This window comes from Octopus sinensis, linkage group LG14 (genome assembly GCF_006345805.1).
Source record: "Octopus sinensis linkage group LG14, ASM634580v1, whole genome shotgun sequence".
Lineage (NCBI taxonomy): Eukaryota > Metazoa > Mollusca > Cephalopoda > Octopoda > Octopodidae > Octopus > Octopus sinensis.
The window spans coordinates 42321399-42344296 of NC_043010.1; the positions used below are offsets into that span (position 1 = coordinate 42321399).

The following is a 22898-nucleotide window of genomic DNA, read 5'->3' on the forward strand; positions in this document are numbered from 1 at the left end:
ATACAATAAAGCAATTTAAATAAATGAGATGGAACATGCTGTCAGCGATTATTGTTTTCATGAAAAAAGTTTACTGTCAAAAGGGTGTGAGAGAAAAGTGGAAGAAAGGATATAAAACGAGTAATGAGAGGGGAAAGGTGAAAGTCAGAAAAGAAAATATAAATCTAAATTACTACCAAAGCAATAAAAAAAAAACTTATCTATGTGCCTCTGGTAAAGAAGAATGTCATTAGGAAGGTCAGCGATATTATAAAGTATTTGTCAAATGACAAAGTGGAGCAAATACAAACAAGCCTGCCTAGCCGGGTCTGAAGTAGGACAGCTGACGATAGAGATTTCAGCACTTACTTACATTAGACTACTACAAATAGTTTGAAAGATCAGGGACACAGTGTAGCGGCATTTATTACGGCGAAGACTTTACTTGGTAAACTACTCGTTCACGTTCAACGATATGGCAAAGCAAGGTTACAAATCACCTGGTAAACTTTTCGGGTAAATACTTTATTTACTAAAACTTTGTGTGTGTCTTTGTTTGTTTGTGTGTGTGTGTGTGTGTGTGTGTGTGTGTATGTGTGTGTGTATGTGCGAACATGAATATCTGTTGTTTTAATCTAAGACAATCCTGATGAATCAAATCTATAATACAGGACTCACTTGGCGTACGAATTTCGTTTTTCTTTTTTTCTTTTTGCATCCAGTGTATCCTTTTATTTAAAAACGACGGGAGGATTTGATATAAGGGGGAGCTGGCCACTTCATATGCCGTTATTCTGCTTTTAAACACACACACACACACACACACATATCAAGTTGGTTAATGTTTACATTTATTACCCGGAAACGAAATAAAAAAAAATAGAGCAACAGGTGTAAAAAATGTTTAGGAACCGAATATGAAAACAAAAATGAGCGGAAAGCAATGAGGGTTGTGGGAGAGGACTTCAGAAAATTCACAAGATCCGAGTTTTTCCCTCATAACTTTTAGGAAAATGTTATTGTTTTTTTAATGAAATTTTATATGAATACCTTTCAAACGGCGTGCATTACAATTATAACGAAATTTGTGGGTAAAATCTTTTTTGAATGGGTCGGGAGAGGATTTCGGAAAATTCACAATGGATACCTTTTAATGAAATTGTATACATATACCTTTCAAACGGCATGCATTACTGATGCCTAATGTACCGCAAACCCCTTATTTTTGTTCGGAAAAAAGGTGGTGGGGGAGAAACCGGAATTATAGGAAAATGTTTTTCTTTTTTTCCGATGAATAAATTACGGTGGCCTAATATGCAGCAATCTACAATCTGGGATTAATATATCCTGTAATTTTTAAGAGATATGTAAAAGACAATTTGTTTTAATATTATAATTTTACTTGTTTCACACACACACAAACACTAACGTGGTTTTCTCTCTCCTGTTCAGACTATGTTACCATTAATTTTTATAACTTTAGTATTTTCGCTTTCAAACTTGTTCTTTTCAAACTTGTTTGAATTTTCAATCTAATGCAATTTCGCATCTCACCTTCAAAAACGCATTTATTGGGGTTCCCCACCTTTTTCCGAATAAAAATCAGGGGTCTTCGGTACATAAGGCATTCGTAATGAATGTTGTTTGAAAAGATATTTATATACAATTTCATTAAAAGATCTTTATTTTCTTGAAAGTTATGGACGAAAACCTCGGATCTTGTGAATTTTTCGAAATCCTAACTGTTTTTTGCCTAACCAAATTCTAGTATTTATGACTATCCCAAGTTAGGAAGACAGACATATTGTTGAGAACAATAGATTTCGTTGATGGTACCTGTTATCTCAATTCTAACTTTTGGTGGCCTAGAAGAGGTTAGAAGAGTCAAGTGGCAAATACATTATTCTGCTTAGCGAAGGCATCTGGTAGTCACTCACAGAAAAACTATTGCTTTACCGTGAGAAAAGTGCTGTTGAACGGTTAAGTGAAATTTGGCAATCGAGGATCGAATCCACGCCATGTCTGCATGAAGCCACTACATCACGTAGTAGTGTTGTTATTATGTGTGGGAGTTTTGTTGTCGGGAGTGCTATATCTCACTGTTTTGTCCGATTTAGTAGTTGTTCTATTTTTCACCCTTTTTCTTCTTCCTCCTGTGGACAGATAGATAGATAGATGTCTTGCTGTATTCTAGTATCTGGCGTTCTGAGTTAAAATCCCGAACGTCGCTGGAATTAAACATTGCTACCGTTTGGCTACTGGGCACCATCAGCGGTGTCCACTCTGTTGCAGGACATTCGGACTCACTTTCAGAAGTTTTAAAGGGTCATGGGACGGGTCTTTCTTCCTAATATATATATCGATAGATAGATAGATAGATAGATAGATAGATAGATAGATAGATAGATAGATAGATAGATAGATAGATAGATAGATAGATAGATAGATAGATAGATAGATAAGACACACAGACAGATATGTATGCCTTGACTTTTCTCCCTCACCTCCTCTCCCTTTCATTTTCTGTATGTGTGTGTGTATGTGTGTGTGAGTATGTATAAATGTTTGCGTATGTAGGTGTATATGTTGTTATCGTGCTTATGTACGCAGGTAAAATCAGGATTTCTCTCTAAGCTGCCCGACTTTACGCAAACCTGTTTAATTTCCCTTTTCATAAAAGCTTTCTTTACTCTTAGTAACAGAAATGAAAAAAATTAAGCTACGTGCGATGACTCACACATAGCATTTAAGTGTGGGGTGCATGGAATAAAGGAAATTGGTTTCTTTTTTTTCTTCGTTTTTTTTTGTCTTTTTTTTTTGTTTGTTTTATGAGTTCAGTGACTGAAAATTATGAAATTATAATTTTACTAGCAGAAATACCCGGCGTTGCCTAGGTTAAAAAGAATAATGAAATTTAAAAACGCCGTCGCTCTCAGATGCTAGTAGCTGAGATACCAACTTCCTACAATAATAACTATCCAACCCATGTCAGCATGGAACATAGACGTTAAGTGTAATGTTGAAAGAGAGTTTTCAAGTCATATATCTATATAAAATAAATACACGTAATTCAAAAATACGTTTTGTCCAGCTTATTTCGTAACAAAAAAACAAGTACAAATTATAAACAATGAAAGGCCGATTTTTGTTATTCATTTGCCAGACGTAATAGAGAGCCAATCCAATGATAAATCTGATCCTTGATCTTGAGAGTTTGCATGAATCCTACCTAACTCAGTTAAATCACTTGAGGCTCCAAATGATGCCAAATGTAATGCAGAATTGCATTGTCTAATTTTGTTTCGGAAGTGCTTGGAATCTTGGTCAGTTGATGACAACAGTTTTTTCAATGGCTCTGGAGGTTGGGGGATTGCAGGGAGTTTAATCTTTCCACTACTGCAGCACAGTGCAGATGTCTCTCCAAGCCACTTCTTTGCTTTACAATGTCTGCACTCAGTTGTCATTGCACCAATGGAAACTCTAATGTCATCTGCATAGTGAACTGCTGGATCATAATTGAAAGCTGCTTCATAGAAGTTCCTTCTCTGAGCTGTTGCAACTGCTCTTCGTTCTGCAGTGGAGATCCTATTCCTTGTCCACTGTGCATATCTGGGTTCATCACTCTGGCTTTTGTAGTGCACAGTCTGTTTGTTTATTGGTATGCTTCCCTTTCCGCAGCTGTCTCTATTTCCGTGGACAGAGACATTCTTTTGGCTGACCTTGATATTGTAGACAAATTTGACACTTTCCTTCTAGGCATAGTTATATGCGTATACAGAAATACACAGGTGCAGAAGATAGTAAACAATAAAAATAACTGGGTAACGGAAATTATATTTCTTAATACAACGGGCAGAAAGTAAATAAGAAATTTTTGCAGAAAATAAAGAATTGCACGGGTTGAAGCGAACCAAAGAGCCAGTATCGAAGGAACCAGAAAAAAGCCGTCAACAACAGAAAAACCGAAAACAAGTAAAGGAGGCACGTAAAATAGACTTGCAAAACTGATTTCTAGTTCCCTTCTAAACCGTTCCGTGTACCCTTCCTAGCATCAGGTAATCACCAAGTGATTGTCCCGGACGACTAGAAATAGCAGCCAAATTCCTTCAACTCACACTAGATGGGCAGTGCGGTTCTGAGTTTACGGTATATTGGATAAAAACAGGATGGTCACGGCTGGATTGTTTTTACTCATAGGTCAGCTCGATCAGGGCTGACCTGAGGTTAATATATCAACTGTACAATAACATTTTACTCACAAGTCATAGTAATTTCAAAACAATGACGTACCTTTTAATTGATACAGAGTAAGGAATCCGCAATATCTTGGAGGAAGTAGTCATCAGTTTATATTTAGTACCCTAAAAAAAGGGGCCATTCTAATCTACCGCAGTAGCAATTGTTCCAAATGTTGGCACAAAGCCAGCAATTTTAAGAGGGGGAATTAAGTCGATTATATCGATCCCAGCACTTGATTAGTACCTTATTTTATCGACCTCAAAAGGATGGAAGGTAATTCATTATGTTCTAAGTTCTAATTCCACCGTCTCGGTGCTGACAATTCTACCATCCGCCACTTTAATCTACGACGATGCGACATTTTTCTTCTATTAAGCATCTTTAAAGTCCACCTTCGTAGCAAAGTTGTATCGATATTCTCTATCTCTCTCTCTCTCTCTCTCTCTCTATCTATCTATCTATCTATATATATATATATATATCTATATATCTCTCTCTCTCTCACTCACTCACTCTCTCTCTCTCTCTCTCTCTCTCTCTCTCTCTCTCTCACCCTCTCTCTTGGGCGGCGAGTTGGCAGAATCGTTAGCACGCCAGGCGAAATGCTTCGTGGCATTTTTGTCTGTCTTTATGTTCTGAGTTGGTTGAGGTCCACTTAGACTTTCATCCTTTCGGGTCGATAAATACCAGTTAAGTACTGGCGTCAATGTAATCGACCTAACCACCCTTCTCTCTCTTTCTCTCTCTCTCTCTCTCTCACTTTCTGAGATTAAAGAAATACATAAGGTATGTTTAATTCACGATCGCTAGAATCTCAAATAAGAAATTAGTAATTTCAAAGAACTTGGGTTTATTGGTAGTATCCTTGCATTTAGAAAGCAAAACTTCTCCTCTAGCTGTTTAAAATCTTAAGGTAACAAGCAAGGTAGATAACTTTGACAATATCAGCTAATGGTTAGCAATGCGAGGTAAGTGACTACTTGCTTTTTACCAGACGTTAAAGTTGATATTCTAATACTGACACTTTCTCTTCGGGCTCTCTAGTCATTTTATCAATGTACAGCCAAAATGGCATAAATATTGATACTTTCCTTTGTGGAGTTAATATACAGTAGAGCTATGCCAACGACAAAATAAAGAAACGATTTCGTAACCAAAGCTGAGGTAGCATATATTGCTCTTACCCTACCACACAGGCTTTTTTACAACCTATCATCATCTGAAGAGCGAGTACTGAAGCTGGTGCATTACTGTGACAGCATCTGCAGTTCTTGGATCTGTTCAGCCTCCTGCCTCCAGTCGCTTGACAATATGGCTTCGAAATGCTTAAACTTCTCCACTTGTCTCAGCAATGTTCTATTAACATGCAGAGAGCTGTGGTAAGACTTTCTCGAGAGAACCAACACCTCAGTCTTCGCAACACTAATTCCCATCCCGGTCTTGCAGCACTAGGCAGTGAACCCATTCAGTGCATGCTGAATCTCTTTTGTTAAGATAAACTCTCGACAAAGTGTCAATATTATTAAAATTAATTGTTATAAATATGAGAAAGAGATAACAATTAATTTGATCAACAACATTGTTTTACTGTTGCAACTTTTGCGCTTACCCCACACAAAAAAATCAATATTAATAATTATGAATAATTTTGCTTCACGTTAATAAAATTATTATGGCCTGAAAAAGTATCAGTGTGCATGACATCATTAGTTATACCAATGAAAATTAATTGCATCAACAAAAATTAAGTATCAGACTTGTACCATTCTGTAATGTGTACACCAGAACCGATATATTATTTTGTTTCGTCATAAGACCTTAGATATATAGGGTAGAGGCGGGATGTGATAATTGAATATATTTATTTAAAGGACTCTAATGATGAATTGCGTTGGTATGAAGTAGGCATTTTCTATTTGTAGAAGAGTCTCGTAGAAGAGTCGCGTAGAAGAGCTTCGCAAAAGAGCCTTGTAAGCTTGCAGTAAGAGAAGAAAAGTCTGTTTCAGGCAGCTATCCTTCTTGACAAAGTAGTAAGATTATAAATGAAAACTGAAATAAAAGAATGTTGTTCTAGATTGCTGTAGGAGAGAGGGGGAGAGATAAATGGGAATAAAACAACCAATTAAGATTAATACTCCTATTTGTAAAGAACTATTATTTTAATTTCTAGAGCATTTATGGTAAGTGTTTGGGGATATCTATTTAGCTTCACTCTGATTGTTTTTGATACTTCACTGTTAAAAGTTTGAAATTGGCTCACGAACAGTAAACTAATAAAAGAAGATTATTTTGGCCGATAAATCTGTATCAGTAACAACCGGAAATATCTACAAATCTAAAAGAGCATCGATAGAATGTAACTTATAATTTCAATTATTTTCAAAAGTATTGTATTTAGTTATTGCCTTCTTGATATAGACTGTTATAGATATGTAAACGAGGATAACATTATGGCGCGTTTCCAAATATGTAGAGTTGAATTTTATACAATGTGTTTACAAATACAGAAGTAACGAGGGTGTAGGCTATATCTACTAATATGGGAGGTAGGGAAAGAATTGTATAAGATGTAGATAAGTTATATCTTGTATTCTTTTATCTTTCAATCACTAGATTGCGGCCTTCAAGGCTTTTTAGTTAATCTTATCTACCTTACTTATTTAATATAGTGTGGTACTTATTTAATCCTTCTCTGTTAATCGGATCACGAAGCAATGTATTTTACATAAAAGATGGCTACACGATGCAGCAGATTTAGACACGAGTTTCCTTATAGTTTCCGTCGACTAAATTTTGTTCACAAGGTATCGGTCACCCGCATTGAAAAGACTTTCCAAGGCGTACAGTCGGTGAACTAGAATTTCTTTCAAACGTCTCAAGTTAAATAAGTTATATGTATACCTATAGAGTTAATTGACAATTGTATGAAAACATCGAGGAATGATATAAAACTTAGTTTGCACGGTTTCTCTTTTATGTCAGCTATATAGAATACGCAGGTTATATAATATACTTAGTCATAAAATATTTTTGAGGTGCAATTCTTTCGTGAGCAGTGTTAGAATCAAAAATGTAACAGAAATAAATATGCAACTAATAAAAAAAATCATATATTTTTTCCACAAAAGCGCCCGCAAAAATACCTTCCAGTATTTAGTTACGACCGTTTACTTTTTTCGTTCAAATCCTAAGAAGGTCGAATACGGTTTTAATCTGGAGTCAATAATATGCTAATGAAGCACTGGAATCAGTATAATCGACAATACGGCTCCCTCAAATTACAAATTTTGAATTATGTTAGCAATCTCCGGTAGGGATAGGTATGAATTCCTAATATTACTCGGTTATATTGTAACTTTCTCAGTGAAAGCCTTCCGCGCATTTGCTGAAGGGGCGATGAATGAATCAAAAACCAAATATAGCAGGCTATACATTTATTGGTGTAGGAAAATAGAATTACTAAGAAATCAAATAATTGGTACTGTTTTAGTACCATTATTTAATGATTATTCCCGAGGACAATATCTCTAAATTAATAATTATTAGCTTTGGGTTACCCAAATTTTGAGAATGTTATATTTGATTTGAAGGTGTGAGTGCTGGATCGCAGAAAAATAGTCAAGTACGAATACAATTATTTCTACTGCAAGATTTGGTCATGTTATCAAAAATTCGGACGTACATATAGGAATACAATATCCAATGTAACATCCCTTTTATAAGATGTATTATCCCGCCCAAATTTGTATCTCAGCGAGGTGTATATGTGCTTATAGTGAAGTTTACACTGTGGTGTGTTAGAGCATCAGTTCTTGCAATCTACCTTAGAATCCCCGAGAAGGTCATGGGCGATGCCTTTCCTTCTGTTTCTACGTCATTAAAAGACAATACTAGAGTGTGATTTGAAGGAGAGTTGATGCTTGTAAAAGCAGTGACATTATGGAAGCTCTTTCGTTCGCTCCTTCTACTGCAAAATATTTCGTGTAGACAGATTTATAACTTAATAACTCCTCACTTATCTCAAATACAAAATTTTTAAAATGTATCTCTGTTACAGTTGAAATGGTTCCGTCGCTTTCGATAAACAATTTCAAATTATCGATAAAAGAAGTTATCATCCACTTTGACTTCAATATAGTTCGTACTTTCTTATATGAATAAGTCCACTGCTCTTTTTGCATTTAATTGAGGAAACATCTTCATGTTTGTTCATTCCAGTTTCTTCAGATAATTAAAGCGATATCAATAAGAATTTAAATTATAATTACCAAACACTTCAAATGTATGTGGGCAGGGAAGCACTAATTAAACAGAAGTGAACTTCACAAGGTACAGATTAAATTATCAAATTGATGTATTTATTCACTGAGAGTGCTCTGGAATTAATTACATATAAGATGGTCAATTAGTACAATAACCACTGAAGTATATCTGACTAACGTCTATATAAAAAAAAATAAACGAAAACAAAAATGCATATATTATTCAAGGATGTATATATATATATATAATAAAAATGGTAAATAATTTTTCTGTGGTTTTTCATGTAACCAACAATTATTTACCGGTAAATTTCGGTATGTAAATACGACAAATTTATCGTCAGGAACTTTGTAAGGTTCAGTATATATATATATATGTGTGTGTGTGTGTGTGTGTGTGTGTGTGTGTGTGTGTGTGTTGTTGATATCATAAAAATATATAAACTTTCAAAACGACGCGAAATAGTTCCTCCTTAGAACTGGATCTCAAAACACGGGGGCAACCTTCGACTTCTTAAAATGTACTTCGAGATCCAATTCCCAAAAAGAATTATTTATATATATATATGTATGTATGTATGTATGCATATGTATATACATACATACATACATACATACATACATACATACATACATACATATATATATATATATATATATATATATATATATATATATATACACCCTCACACGGGCGCACGCACACATGTACACACATAAATAAATGCAACGAATACGAAGAAACAAACACTTGAAAGTAAAATCGAACCAGATATTCAAATATCTCCAAACAAGGCGTGTTTCTGACTATATCGTTTATATATTGTATACATGAATATATGTTTATCAACAAATATAAATTGATTTTATTCTCAGATGTTTCTTCGTAGAAATTATATTTGTATATCATTGTATGTATTATAGCAATAAACTATCTTATTTATATTGAGACTTCTTGCTACTTGCATCTGCAATAGTATTTCAGGAATTACAACAAAATATTTCCCTATACTGAAAAGTGAACACAGGACAACGACAAAAGACCATTCGAAAACCGGGGCGGGTGGGGGAGCAGTGTACGTAGACAAGCTCATCTCTCAACAGTTATCGACCAAAAATCATTACAATTTCGATGCCTTATTGATAATATTATTCAATTTGACAGCGTCATCCACCTGTGATAACATGACCAAGTTGTTAGGGTATAGATTAACGAAACATGAAGGATAATATAATTTAGTAATAACAATCGTTGAAACACGTAGATATGTTTCGCTCTAAAAGAGTTATCAAACAATAATAGTAATAGAATTTGTCGGTTTATCATCATGAATGGGAAAATAGTCCTGTGGTTATAAGAAACGCACAGGTCGAGTAAATGATGATAAAGATAACTATACACTATATGTCAACTATAGCCAACCCTATTGCCAATAATTATATTAAAGAAGTTATTGCTAATAATAACATGAATGCTCACATAGATATTCCCTTAAAATAAATCCCATTCTCCCTAAACTTAATGTTTATGCTGACAATCTACTCACTGTCTCTTCTTGTGACGACCTAGGTAAGAATGAAATATGTTCTCAAGGTTCTTTTCCTAATCTAAAACGTCGAAGAAGGCATGATAGGAATAAGGAAACGCGAGATCCTCTGGTTTACGTCTCTAATTAGCTTACAAGTTAAATGATACTGTAATAATTCGCCAACTTTCTAGACTCTAATTTCCAACCTTAAAACAAATATCATTCAATATTTAACACCTATAAGAATATCCAACTCTACTGCAGCTAGTGATAGATCCCTGAATCGCGGCTTCTAACAGACGTAAACATTATCTAAAAACACTAGTAATCATAATAATAGTTTCAAATTTTGTCACAAGGGCGGCAGTTTGGGGAAGGGGACAAGTCAATTACATCGACCCCGGTGTTCAACTGGTACTTATTTTATCGACCCTCTCTGAAGAGTCGATCTCTTTTTACAGGGACAACCGTTTATGTTTTTACAATAGAGATTTATGGGGAGGTCCCATAAATCCAATCGGTACCCAACAGATTGGTTGCATTTTTAACGATGAAAACGTTCACCTTGCATGCTTTCACTTAAAATGTGACATTAGTTCACAGTTCGTCTATGAAATGAAATTTGTCACTCGTCACGCTACGAGCAGAATTCACTGTTTTTCTTCCATATGTCCATATTTATTATGTGAGTAAATTAAAAATATTCCGGACTGAATCCGGACCCGCAATACTGAAATTTTGGATTCTCAAGTTTTCAGTACTGCGATTGTTTTCGGCGATTTTTTTACGTGATTTTTTGCGACGAATTTTTTTGTACGATAACAATTTTTATAACTTTGAAATAAATTTTATGAATAATCGAAATTAATTGCGATATCCAGCGATTATTTTTGATAACTTGTTTTACGTGATTTTCTTTGAGACAAATATGATCATCATTGAGATATGGCTCTGGAGAAAGGAATTGTAACAAATTCTCCAAAATAAGTCTGAGATCTGTTTTCAGATCTTCCCATTCGGGGTCAGTGGCTTAAAAGCCCTATCGAGCAGCTTTTAAGCTAGTTTTAATATTTATGTTTATGTAACATATTTACAAATGTTTTGATGCCACATATAATTACTTAATGATCTTTTATGTGTATTTGTGGGTGGGTGTGGGGTTGTGGGTGTGGGTGTGAGGTTGTGGGTGCGGGTGTTTGTGTGTGTGTGAGTATGTGTACATTTATGTATGTGTGGAGCAGGGTACATCTGTGTATGTACACATACACACACACACTCATACACGCACACACACACACACACACACACACACACACACACACACACATACGATGGCTGACAGGTTGAGAAGTTCAGTTTGCGATCATGAGGATCTGTATTCGACCTCACTATGTGGCATCTTGGATGTATGAGATTTACAATTTCTTTGAAACGGTCCAATCTTCACAGTGAAATGGATTAGACAGAAACTGTTCGGAAGACAGTAAGATTTTACAAGTCATGTCTTTTCACACACTGATTCTGCCTGAACACGAGTCTCTAAAATTGTGTGTGGGTGTGTGCGCGCGCACACACATATACACATACAGACATGCGTGTACAAATGCATGTGCGCATGTACACATATACGCGTATATGTGTGTGGGCGTGCGTGCGTGCGTGTGTGTGATTTTACCAGCTGTAATTATTTACATCGAATAGTGCTTAAAATGTATTGGTTTTACAACCAGAAAGATGCATTATTTAGTTCTATACATATGTTTTTTTCTCCAATGCATTCATAATTTCTCAAATTGATCACCTGATATATAACTTTGAAAGATTAATAGCAAATTGGTGTCGGGTTGATATTACTGAAGTGAATAAAAAATTGTAGAGAATGTAGTAATGCAATCGAAAATTGTTCAAATTATTTTAATGCCTTTCTTCTACTTAGTCCAATTTTTTGTTTCATTATTGTTGGCTAATCTGTATCAATTGTTTCTTTCTCTTGCAGGTAAGTACATCACTGCAATTTTCTTTGTACAGCCATCTTACTAGGAACTGTTGCTGTATGTATGTATTATATATCTTTATTGTAATATTTATTTTTATATCTAAATTTATTGGGTCTTTTACCATTCTAAAACCCGATAACTTTATATGTACCTATACCGTGACAGAAAAAGAAGGAGGACTCACTGACGTGACCAAAATATAAGCTGGTATTATATGAAAATTACATAAGACAGTAAGATATTATTTCAGAGGTGACTTACTGTTATTTCGATCAAGCAGAGATACCATACAGTGACTCCAACCCGCGTTTATACATATATAAAAACAGTGGGATGTAATTTGAGGAAGATTTGGGTTATATTTGTATCACCGCTACTAAAAACATAGAAGTTGGTTCACATATATATATCTATATAGGTAAGATCGAAAAAAGAGTTTGAGGGAGGCTTAGCTAGATTTCTAGCAGAATCCCTATTCCATCTTCGAATACTTACTTGATACTTCTTTCACGAAAACTAATGACGTAATAAGACGGATGCAGGTGCATGCTTTTTTCTATGAATATAGTAATTCGTTTAATCTTGAATCGTATAAAAAATTCTCCGTATAATCACTTTTCGAATTTGATCTATTAAATATGGTGAAGAACATTAAATTTTCTAAACATGTGAATGCTTACCAAAAGGAATTATCTATAATTGTATCTAAATGTTAAACTGTTACCTAATCTACATAATTTCTTCGACAAGACCGGCAATTATGTGCTCTTTCTGCGAAATAATATCGCACCTTTATAGCTAAGGAACTGAGTGAAAACTACAAGACTGTGGATCAATCACTTCTGAATTAAATCAATCACCAGTATTGTGAAATCGTTAGAAAATTATAAGTTGAGGACAAGACTCAACCATAGACCCCCTTACTTTAGTTTGAAAGATCACAAGGCTGACTTCATCATCAAACATTCTATAAGAATCATTTGGCCCACTAAATCCGACCTTGAATTAGTGAAACTGTTTCAGATAGTTAAGGAAAAACTTATGATTAACCTTTGATCGAATACAGGTGAGATAATAATTTTCTGTCTCTTCCAAAATAAAAATAATTCCTCATTCTTGCAGTTATACATTAGCAGCTATTATTCCTTTGTTTCTCTGATTTTGCTTGGAAACTAATACTGCTTTCCTTTAGATATTAACCTTTATTTCTTTGAATAAGACATGGTGTAGAATGTCAAATAATGATATTTGATATAACAATGGTATTGTCTAATTCTGTACAAGTTACTGATAATTTTTTTATTTCAACTCCAGTTACATTTTTAAAATTATAGGTGTGGTCTTTATAGAGATGATGCTCTTCCATTTGTCACAGGGATTTCTAAATCTGGTTTGGATCATGTTAAAAAGGTTTTACACATTTTTCAGCATTTATAATCTATCAATAAATTTCGACACTAGATGTAAAATAGCTAATTGGGAGGGGGGGTAATCACTTTAGATTTAAACTCATCGTTATACTATCCCTTTGATTAAACTAACAAATATATGAATGTTGACGTTAACCGCTATAGATCTGTCTTTATTGATACAATAAATAGTATATCTGTTAGAATCTCTACCTTCTCCGCTAATGAAGATATATTCGATAGCCACGCTCACTATAATAATCAAGCTTTGCTTGCTGGTGGGGGGGGTCTCTGATGAAATAAAGTACATACCGGACACAAAGTTCAGAATATTCTTAACATTATTAATTCCACACAATATGCCAACAATAGCCAATCCTAATTCACTTAATATGTCTAATACTAATAATTCAGATTCGTCTAATTTTCACTCTCAATAGATCATCCGGTGAAATAAATCTTTCTTATACGAAATATTGCGGACAACTAAATGTCTATCCCGTTTCTGCATGTGAGTAATTTTAATATTGACTGCTCAGGGAAGAACAATACGTCGTTAGTAAGATGTCTACACTTATCCAAAAATGTCAACGAGGGCATAGTAGGAATAAGAAATGTGGGGTTCTATAATTTAGACCGCTGGTCTACTTACGCGTTAAATCATGCCGAAATTATTTTTCATTATTCCAAAGTCTAATTTCCAACCTCTAAATATCACTCGAGATTTAACATATTAACTAAAAAAATTATCCAATTATCCACTCTACTACACCATAATTTCTTATCAATTATTTCCACCTCTAACAGATGTAATCTTGGCATAAAAGACTTTACTAATAAGAATAGTGATAATTATCGTGATGATAATAATAATAATATAATAATAATAATAATAATAATATAATAATAATAATAATAATGATATAAGTGAACTAACCTAAATAGACAGGAAATTAAGAAAAATAATAACAGAATCTAGGATGCACCACCCAAAAACTGGCATAAAAAGGCTATATATACAACGTATAGAAGGTGGTAGAGGCCTTATACAGCTGGAAAATTATTATAAAATAACCAGCATAGGACTGCAAAAATACCTATTTCAGAAGCAAGGAAAACTGATACAAATAGCCGCAAAACACGAGCAAAACTAAAAACTGTTCTCAGTATTTAAGGTAGCTGACAAATACAAACAAGAAATCATACTACCTAACAGATGAGAAGAAGAAGAAGAAGAAGAAGAAGAAGAAGAAGAAGAAGAAGAAGAAGAAGAAGAAGAAGAAGAAGAAGAAGAAGAAGAAGAAGAAGAAGAAAAGCTATAAAACAATTGAAAACCAAACTAAAACTAGACCAGCAACGGACCATGATAAAACGATGGCTAGAAAAGCCCCTTCATGGCAAATACTAAATGCTATAGAAATAAACAGAAAAAATCCCAGCAATGGTTGAGAAGCTCAGGACTCAAAGCAGAGACGGAGGGATTTTTAATTGCAGCACCAGAAATTTTTAATTGCACCACCCCACCAGAAATTACCAAAAACATATAATGAAAAGAAACATAACAAGTAACTGCAGAATATGTGGAGATGGACAAGAAACAATAAATCATATTATCTCTGACTGCCCAGTCCTGGCTAAGAAAGAAATATACTTACAGACATGACAGAGCTGGTACCTACATACACTGGAAGCTATGCCAACACTATGGAATAACAACAGAAAAAAGATGGTATAGGCACACGCCAGAAAAGGTCACAGAAAATGAGAAAGCAACTATGTCTGAACGTGTCAAAGTGCTGTCATCTGCCTGTCGGCTCTACTCCTGCAACTCAACTTGATTTCGAGCCGGGTCGTCTGCTGCTGGAGAGGACCGATCAGGTAAAGGACCTGGGTATCTTGGTGGATTCCTCCTTTTCGCCTTCGGCCCAGTGCGTCCATGCTGCCAACAAAGCGCGCGGAATTCTGTTTTTGATTCGACGGTCATTCGGAATGCTCACAGCAGCCATATTCCTGCCACTCTATGTCACGCTGGTGAGACCCATATTGGAGTATGGGATTCAAGCCTCTTCTCCTTATCTCCTCAAAGACATACAGCACCTCGAAAGAGTCCAGAGGCTGGCTACCCGCATGGTTCATGGTCTCAAAAATTTGTCCTACGAAGAAGGCTGAGGACGCTCGACCTTTGTTCTCTTGAAAAACGCCGCCGCCGTGGTGATCTCATTCTCGCCCACAACATCATAAGCGGGAAGTGTAACCTCTCGAAAGAGCTGTTCTTCACTCCTGCTCCGGAGCGTCGGCTGCGGGGTCATTCCGAAAAGCTCTACCTGCGACGATTTCATCTCAATCGAAGGAGAGGAGCTTTCTCCGTCCGGGTTGCGGATCCGTGGAACAAGCTGCCAGACGAGATGGTGAAGATGCCGACGACCGCTTTGTTCAAAGCCTCCCTGGACCTCAAGTGGCCTGAACTCTTTACATGAACACCACCTTGTACTTAACTCCATGTCCCCCTACATGGCCTTGCTCTTTGCTTTTGAGCCAAATTAACTAACTAACTAACTAACTAACCATACTCTGGGATATGCCAATACACACAGATAGAGAAATTAAGGCCAATAGGCCAGATATAGTTGTCAGAGATCATGTTCATATCCTACGCAAAATACTTTCTATGTAATCTCAAGTTTTAAAACAAACATAATTTCCTTTTTTTTTTAGACATTCACTAGTACAACACTAAATACAAAACCAAATATATGCCACACTAGGCATAACAACAACATGAACTTCCAACCTGTTGTCTCTTGAGGTCTCTGGGTGAGACTTGGAGCCAACTGATACAAATATAAAGCAAAAGTCAAACATAGAATAATAATAATAATAATAATAATAATAATAATAATAATAATAATAATAATAATAATAATAATAATAATAAAGCAAGATATGACAGGGTCGGCCAGTATTTACACATATGTCGGCATTATAAAATCAAAACTGCTGACAAATGGTATAAACACCATCCTGAAGCTGTGACTGAGGGAGAAAATGTGTCGATTCTCTGGGACTTCCCCGTACATACCGACAAAACTATAAAAGCAAATAAACCGGATATTATTATAAAAGATCAGACAAAATAGGTATGTTTATAAATTGACATGAGTATTCCTTGCGATCGCAATATAGCGGCGAAAGAATTTTCCAAGATCAGTAAATATAAAGACTTGCTAATAGAAATTGAAAAAATGTGACATCTCAAGGCGACTACAGTCCCAGTGACTGTATGATCTCTAGTAAGGATAAAAAAAAAAGGTACTGAAACCTATTTGAAAATGATACCAGACTTACCATCCCTACAGGAAGTGCTAAAAAATCTTGTTAACTGGAACGACTCATCTTCTGAGAAGAGCATTATCGCTGTGAAAACAACATCAATTCATGAATTTAATTATTTATTTATTTATTTAATACATATTTTACCTGTGAATTTGCGTGTGTAATATGGGAATGCATACAATGAGCTTCTCTGCCCTGGGTGTACGAAAACACTCGGCAAAGAAATGGAAGAAAATTAGAAGAAGAAAAAAAAAATTTTTTTTAAATAATAATAATAATAATAATAATAATAATATAATAATAATAATAATAATAATAATATAAATAGAATGCAACATAGATTACAAGAAGATTGGCAATAATATAAGAACATGAATAATAACCAGAATCATGATTACGATATTAGTAGGGGTTATGACGATGATACTGAGATTGGTGACAATAATGGTGATATTAGTATTAATGATAACAGCTCCATTACTCGTAGCATGATTCTTTAATACTGCAATTTCACGTAACTGAAATTAAATTTCAGAGTGGAAATACGAATAATAGAAATGCACTCCAGAATTTATCTTGCCCTAATACATTATCTATGTAAATAAAAAAGCGGTAGTAACTTGACTATTCATTTTAATAGTCAGGATGGTCATATTCACGTTAATAGCAATAGCAATAAGCATATGTATTGTTAATAATAGGATTGTCTATACAAACATTACTGAGGGTAATAATAATAACAAGACTGGCGATATAAAAATTTAACATGACCTAATACATGCTTTTTGAACGTTTTCTACCTGAGATATAATATCGTTCATAGACGCACCGTGCATAATAGACACATAATTTAACAAGAGTATATATTGAATCTTCATCAGACTTTAAAAAACGTTATTTAGTTCACTTTCTTCTGTCAAATGCAAAATGTCAATTGATCAGCAAATTTTATATAGAATCCCAAGGACAATACCATTTCTTATAATGTTACTTGGACTACTATTGAAACTAGAAGGCCTTACCAAGGTAGTCGTTTTCTATGTGATCTCTATAAGAAAGGATTTATTGAAGTATAATGCGAGGGTAACAACCACCTTCTGAATCGACAATGAGATAAAATAGTCTTTTGTAAATATCGATTGCAGAAAGCGCTCGCATTTTACCATAGATCTATATGTTCTACACGTATCAGATAATAGTTTGCTTTCATTTCAATTGCATCTATTTTATGTAGTCTTAGTCTATCCTTGATACTATTTGGTCTCTATATTTATTATGGATAAATATGTCCTTAGACATATTTATAGTGAAATAATTTACAAATATATAACTTTATACTTACAGCACTTCTTTATATTATACTCGAATTCTTCCTTTTATTTTATTTTTAAGCGTAAATTTTCTGTACTTTATTTTGCTTTTAAACGTAAAACCCAATATGGTAATATCTATAGCTTTATGTATTGTCTAAACAATACTTTGAGTAGAGGATTACCTCCACCCTTCCTATTTCTTTACTATCCACAAGGGGCTAAACACAGAGGGGACAAACAAGAACAGACACACGGATTAAGTCGATTACATTGACCCCAGTGCGTAACTGGTACTTATTTAATCGACCCCGAAAGGATGAAAGGCAAAGTCGACCTCGGCGGAATTTGAACTCAGAACATAACGGCAGACGAAATACCTATTTCTTTACTACCCACAAGGGGCTAAACACAGAGAGGACAAACAAGGACAGACAAACAGATTAAGTCGATTATATCGACCCCAGTGCGTAACTGGTACTTAATTTATCGACCCCGAAAGGATGAAAGGCAAAGTCGACCTCGGCGGAATTTGAACTCAGAACGTAACGGCAGACGAAATACCGCTAAGCATTTCGCCCGGCGTGCTAACGTTTCTGCCAGCTCGCCGCCTTGATTACCTCCACCTTTCCTGCGCACACGGGAAAATTATCGCGCTTGTAGGCTTCATCACTTCTGGTTGTTACACCTAGAGTACAAACGTGTCATGCACGCTCATCAGATTTTCGGTTTCACGCAGCAAGATGACCGAACGCATCGAACAGAGACCATAAACGCATGTACCATCATCAGTGACGATGGTCTTCGTGAAGTTTGGGTCATACTTTGCACAGTCTATCATGTCCTGAACTACTTCTACGTGAGTTTGTTTCTGCTGCTCCGCCAGTGCCTTGGGGAAGAAATTCGCCGACATTCTCCGCATGCACAAATCCTCCGTTAAAATGGAATACATTGATACTGTTCTTATTTCTACTTCGTGTACAATTTCCCGTGTTGTTACTAGGCGGTTTTCCATGACAATTTGCTGAGATTCTCGATCGGCTCCTTGTTTCGGCTCCTGCTTCAGTGTGCCTTGCTCTCTACTGAGATGCGGCCATGTTTGATGCGTTTGTACTACTTCTTGATCTAAGACTGCATCTTCTGGATGGTATGAATTTGGGTATCATCAGGATTTTGGCAAAACTTGGTGTAATATTTCTACTTGATGCGTTCGGTGAAAACGAAAATCGGAGTGCGCAGTACACGTCTGTACTCTAGGCGTAACAGCCAGGAACTGACGCAGCCTACCAACGCGAAAGGTTTCATGTATGCGCAAGAAGGGTGGCGTCACTTCTCACCCAAAGGATTTTTCCCACATGGTAAAATTCTTTAGTTTTTGACGAAAAAAATATCGGGTACATTTTGAACGCACCCCGTATATTTGTGAACATATGCGTTTATATATGTTAATATATATATATTTCTTTATTGCCCACAAGGGGCTAAACATAGAGGGGACAAACAAGGACAGACAAAGGGATTAAGTCGATTACATCGACTCCAGTGCGAAACTGGTATTTATTTATCAACCCCGAAAGGATGAAAGGCAAAGTCGACCTCGGCGGAATTTGAACTCAGAACGTAATGACAGACGAAATACCGCTAAGCATTTCGCCTGGCGCGCTAACGTGTCTGCCAGCTACACATATATGTATCAGCGTATGTACGTATATGTATGTATGCGCGCGCCTCTGTGTATTAGAAGTAGATTTCGAAAAATGAATATCACAAGTAATCGATAGGCCTAAAAATAGAAAATGTCAAAATATAATAGGAATACAATTGGAATGCTTAAATCATTTATTGCATCTTTAGCCTTTTAATCTCTGCTCATGTAATATACTGAGATATATTTCAAATTACATCGCTAAATATCTGCAACTCTGCACTGGATAATTAAAAAATATTAATTGAATGTTTGTGATTTCTACTTTATTTAATTGTTTGTTTGTTTTTTAATGTGCTATAGTTATTTTATACGTTGTTTTATTATTATAACGTGATAATTGCTTTATAGCAGGGTTTTCAAAGACCCGAATCAGTTATGCAAATTTCATTCTTGACTGAATGAACACATTTTCACAAGAGACCTGGAAACTGTTGTGTTTGTATTGTTTTGGAATGTGCTAAATTAAAATATCGAATCAATATATTGTTACTTAAGTGCAGAAGGTGAAGTAAGTAAATATTTTAATGCTTGGCGGTATATGCAGCGTAAACCAGTTTAGAATTAAAATTATACGGTGTTACGGTTGACATAACAACAAGAGGTCGTTTTTTTTTTTCTAATTTAGCCCCTAGCTCTACCTTGACTGAGTATATCTACGATCAAAGACTTCCCAGGTTTTATCTAGAACTACATTTTTAAAACTGCAGTGTATGATTAAAACTATAGCACATGATTTGAAGGCTGTTAGATGTGGCAGGTCCACCGAACCCTTAATATCTTTATTCGTAGGTTTCTGAAGAAAAGTTATTGTTTAGCCCTTCAGGTCAGACGTGGTGAGGAAAGGCATTTCAACAATGATTACCCCATTCAAAAAAACATCACCCAATACATCCTTCTCTAGATTGAGACTTGATCGGGATCTTAATTGCTGTTTCTAGCTAATCGAACGACTATGTTGAGGTTCAATGCGTTGGTTCGTGAAGATATCGGCCTCCGTAGGAGTAATATGAGTGGAATTAAACCATGACCAAATAATTTGAGGAAAATTTGAAATATAATTCCGTGTTTTCATTCCATACTGAGGTGAAAACTTGTTATAATGTGAAATTTGATAGGTTTCTCTAAGAATACTAAAAGTGAAATTCAACAAGGTTTCTTTCGCGAAAGTTCTTAAATTTTCTTGAAATCTACAGCATTTGTTAATATCCACGAGAGGAATAATTTCTGAAAGTTTTGCCCCAGTCAGATCTTATGGACATTTAAAGTTTTAGTAAATTTCCGAAATCTTTGAAACATTGAATTTCCTTTATATTTTTGTGGGCCCATCATTCCAAATAGCTTTGATACCATTCTTTGGAAAGTATGTTTCTTTTATCCCCACTATCTCAAGTTCCCCAGACATTAATGATCAATTCTTTTAACTCAGCCGTGGAAAGAAAATTACAAAAATCTACGTCTTTGAGGCTATTTTTAATAAGAAAAATTAAATTTAGGCAACTATTACTTAATAACGAGAGTTGATGAGCACTCCATCTTCTCTAATCTTACAGTAAGGTCTAAAATCTAAACAGAACACATAAATCCACTTACTGAAAAGCCTGTTTTCTTGTGCGACGAAAGAAGGTAAAAAACAAGACAAAGTGAAAAATTTGTTTTGTTCTTGATTTTTGATTTTTGAATCAGAATAACGTTTTATCACTAGATTGAAACTATATAAAACTATATATATTCTAAATAGACCTAATATTGAGTATAGAAATGTAAAATTACAGCATTTAAAAACACAGTAAATATCAATTCTCAACCCCTGAGAGTGACTCAAAATGGAAATTCCCATTTTGGGGGGATAGTTCTGAGCCGCAAAAATAAATGCGCGACAATTAGAAAAACTCACAAACCTGAACATTTTCGACACTAAACACCAACAACATTTCGACCCCCTGAAACTCTTAGAAATACAGGGTGTCGAAATGAAAAATACAGTCTAAGAAAACTTTTATGGTTTTCCCATCAAATTTTGATATGGGATTCTTCGTCTATTGACCTAAGGGGAAAAAACTCAGTCGGATATTGCAGTGTATTTATGTTTGAATAAACCGGTTCACATCTCAAACTTGATATAATTCATATGTGTGTGCGCGTGTGTGTTGTAATATTATCTGGCTGAAACGTTAGCACGCCGGACGAAATGCGTAGCCGTATTTCGTCTGCCGTTACGTTATGAGTTCAAATCCCGCAGAGGTCAACTTTGCCTTTCATCCTTTCGGGGTCGATAAATTAAGTACCAGTTACGTACTGGGGTCGATGTAATCGACTTAATCCGTTTGTCTGTCCTTGTTTGTCCCCTCTGTGTTTAGCCCCTTGTGGGTAGTAAAGAAATAGGTATTTCGTCTGTCTTTATGTTCTGAGTTCAAATTCTGCCGAGGTCGACTTTGCCTATCATCCTTTCTGAGTCGTTAAATTTAGTACCAGTTGCGTACTGGGATCGATCTAATCGACTAGACCCCGTCCAAAAATTTCGGGCTTTGTACCTAGAGTAGAAAAGAATATTATCTGTATCTCTTGTATTGACTAGACAATCGGATGTAGTTTTACACTGCTGATCACAATGCGCGTCCAAATCTTTATTGATTGCGCCCTTCTTTTCCATCTTGGCCTAGATCGTTTAACAAAATCCTCTTACAATGTTGTTAGAAAACAATAAATCCCAAGTGGCCGTGCTCTGTATATAACATTGAGTTCTCTCTCATTGAAGATGATATTGATTACCTAATTGAAATCTATCTTTCAATCTGCCTGCATATTATTCCTCTCTGTGTATGTATGTATGTATGTATGTATGTATGTATGTATGTATGTATGTATGTATGTATGTATGTATGTATGTATGTATGTATGTATGTATGTATGTATGTATGTATGTATGTATGTATGTATGTATGTATTAGTGTATGTATGTATGTATGAATGTATGTATGTATGAATGAATCTATGTATGTATGTATGTATGTATGTATTTATGTATGTATGTATGTATGCATGTATGTATTTATGTATGTATGTATGTATGTATGTATGCATGTATGTATGCATGTATGTATGTATGTATTTATGTATGTATGTATGTATGTA

The 22898-nt window shown here is 35.2% G+C and overlaps 1 protein-coding gene and 1 long non-coding RNA gene across 2 annotated transcripts in view; both read left to right on the plus strand.

The window, feature by feature from the left end:
- The window catches only part of LOC115219258, a 568773-nt gene that overhangs the window by 260728 nt on the left and 285147 nt on the right, over nt 1-22898 (plus strand). The gene's annotated exons all lie outside the window — the stretch shown is intronic.
- LOC118765970 overlaps nt 565-22898 on the plus strand; it is a 32533-nt gene continuing 10199 nt past the window's right edge. Inside the window, exons 1-2 of the long non-coding RNA XR_005001882.1 lie at nt 565-603; nt 4242-4246. This is a non-coding gene — a long non-coding RNA (uncharacterized LOC118765970). The remainder of the gene's footprint in view (nt 604-4241; nt 4247-22898) is intronic.